This window comes from Neoarius graeffei, chromosome 1 (genome assembly GCF_027579695.1).
Source record: "Neoarius graeffei isolate fNeoGra1 chromosome 1, fNeoGra1.pri, whole genome shotgun sequence".
NCBI lineage: Eukaryota > Metazoa > Chordata > Actinopteri > Siluriformes > Ariidae > Neoarius > Neoarius graeffei.
In genome coordinates, this window is record NC_083569.1 from 99,544,676 (window position 1) to 99,547,927 (window position 3,252).

General features: G+C 40.5%; 1 pseudogene; it reads right to left on the reverse strand.

The window, feature by feature from the left end:
* Window positions 1–509: 509 nt before the first annotated feature.
* Window positions 510–720, reverse strand: LOC132897912 (U2 spliceosomal RNA; annotated as a pseudogene).
* Between the last annotated feature and the right edge of the window lie 2,532 nt (window positions 721–3,252).

Genomic DNA, 3,252 nt, shown 5'->3' on the forward strand with positions numbered 1-3,252 from the left:
AGAGGAGAACACAACAAAAGAGCTGCTGTTGTTTGGAAAAATGTTGTTTATTTCTGGAAATTTCAGGCATCATGCTTAAAAAATACAAGCTTAAAATTAATTTTCTATTGCTTAAATTACTTAACTATTAAATCTAAAAAATGCCAATCAATGTATTAACATATTATTGAACAATTATGAACTAAAATGTCAATTAAATTAAAATGTAATGTTTAATAAAAAAAACAGGTCATATATATTATGAATAAAAATATACTGCGTACATTTTAACAGAGTATTTGACATTCTTTGATTTTCTTTGACGAGTGTATGGAGGTTAGCTTTATTACTAAATCTTATTTTGTTTGCAAACAATGTTGCAAGGAAGGAAACCAGCTAGAACATGAGATGAACATGTACAGTATGTGCCAGCAAAGATTTCCTCCTGCAACACAGCTCCTGCTCAAGTGATTGGAATCAGTCCAGGATTTTTTTTTATGATGGACACAAAAAGAAAAGAGGAAAGCACAGAGGGATGCGACAAAAACTTAGAGAGAGGAAAACAAAAGTTCCACTTCCAACCATTATTCTCTCAAATGTTCAATTGATGAAAGGAAAAGTGGATGAGCATGAAAGAAACATTAATTGCTTGTACAAATACAGGGAAGCTTGTGTTCTCAGATATTAAACTGATAAGAACAGATACTACACTTGATCTTAGCCAAAAGGCCGAGAAGCGATAACTTGCTGTGTGTAATGGCTTTAAGTATACCACTTCCAAATATTAAAATCCAGAAAGGTAAACACAGCTAGACTCCACCCCCAACAGCTGGATCCTTTTGAACAGAGACGTCACCATGTGTGTGTGTGTGTGGGGGGGGGGGGGTTTCCATGCTACACTACCATCACATGCCTGCACTGTCTAACACTACTGATTAATTACCTTACTCACGCCATACATTCATTTTGTAAATATTTCTATTTTCTTTAAGTAAATTAATTAAGATCTTCAATCTCTGCCCTTGTCCTCCTTCCTTTGTTGTGATTTGTGAATCAGTCGGAACACTAAGTAATAATAATATAAAATGAGGTCCTACCGAAGAGTGGAGCTTCCATTCAAATGAAAACAAACATGCAACAGATGATGCACTTTGATGTGTTTCAATTTCACTTTTATCACGAGAAGATACATTTCTCCAAACTCACATGTATAATATTATTCTTTTTCTTACTGTAAACTACAGTGTGCTTTTGGGATTTATAGCAAAATGTTTTGAAACCAAAAGAAACTGTGCAAGCAGACCACAGTAGGTGTGCTTGCACTGTTGTGTGTCGGACAGAGTGATCAGCAACACCAGGGCTCCGCAAGGGACTGTCCTTTCTCCTTTCCTTTTCACTCTCTACACCACTGATTTCAACTACTGCACGGAGACCTGCCACCTCCAGAAATGTTCTGATGACTCTGCAGTGGTTGGACGTATTACCGGTGGTGATGAGAGTGAGTACAGGATGGTGGTGGACAACTTTGTCACGTGGAGCAGGAAGAACCACCTACAGCTCAATGTGACGAAGACAAAAGAACTGGTGGTCAATCTGAAGAGAATTAGGGCTCCGGTGAGCCCTGTTAACATCCAAGGGGTCAGTGTGGACATGGTGGAGGAATATAAGTACCTGGGGGTCGTACTTGGAAAATAAACTGGACTGGTCCAAAAACATGGACACCGTATCCAAAAAGGGTCAGAGCCGCCTCTATTTTCTGAGACGGCTGAGGTCCTTCAACATCTGCCGAACGATGCTGCGGATGTTCTATGAGTCTGTGGTGGCCAGTGCCATCCTGTACGCTGTCATCTGCTGGGGCAGCAGCTTGAAGGTGAAGGACACTAACAGACTCAATTAGATCATCAGGAAGGCCGGCCATATTGTAGGTGTGGAACTGGACTCTCTGACAGTGGTGTTGGAGAAGAGGACACTGTTTTTATTTTGGACAATCTTAGACTGTCCCATACTTGCCAACCATCCCAATTTCGCCGGGAGGCTTCCGATTTTAGCCTCCGCCTCCTGCCTCCCGATCGTATTTGTTAAAAACTGGATAATCTCCCGGTTTTGGGAAATCCCTACTGCCAAGTTAAAAATACTCCCGCTTATGTCCAATCAGAATTGTATGAGAAACACTGCTGACGGCAACTGATTTTTAACCAATCAACGAACAGAACGACAGTCGCTTCCGTAATGTAGGATTCACCCAGGCTGTCCGACATTTTTTCAAGCATTCATTCATCATGGCCACTAAACCCAAGACCAAACGGCAAAAATCTCATCTCATCTCATTATCTCTAGCCGCTTTATCCTGTTCTACAGGGTCGCAGGCAAGCTGGAGCCTATCCCAGCTGACTACTGGTGAAAGGCGGGGTACACCCTGGACGAGTCACCAGGTCATCACAGGGCTGACACATAGACACAGACAACCATTCACACTCACACCTACGGTCAATTTAGAGTCACCAGTTAACCTAACCTGCATGTCTTTGGACTGTGGGGGAAACCAGAGCACCTGGAGGAAACCCACGTGGACACGGGGAGAACATGCAAACTCCACACAGAAAGGCCCTCGCATTTCAGTGTGCTTGAACCCGGACCTTCTTGCTGTGAGGCGACAGCGCTAACCACTCCACCACCGTGCCGCCCCGGATTATATTTATCATCTTGAAATGTTTTTAACTCTTGAGAATTTCTTTTTGCAGTTGAGTTGCAGAAATTTTAGCATCAGCCATGGTGGAAAAAATGATGCCAAAAATGATCCCATTTCAGAAACAAACTGTACAACTTCTAAAGTGTTTCATGAAATTTAGCATTACAGAAAATTTGTTTGATGAGTGTAATTGAATAGTGTGATTGTGTCTTAGTGCTATTTTGAATTTATGTTTGAAAGTTTTAAGTGAAAGTTTACAAGTGAAATTATAAACATTCTTCTAAAGCATCACTTGTGTTATTTTCTGTGGGTCTCTGTATGTATACAATATTCAGGCATGAGATTTTTCAGCTTAAAATCTGATTTAAGACTTCCCTTTCATTGTTATTATATTAAAATTCAAGACGAGTATTATTTCAGGTTTTTCACTCTGAGCTCTCTCATGCCTGATACATGAATCCCATAACCTATAGTAACTGATAGAACAATATCAACAATTCAAAAACTCTTTTAATTGTATAAATTTCAAATGGTTTGCAACTACACCACCGTGCCGCCACGGTGGTGTAGTGGTTAGCATGGTT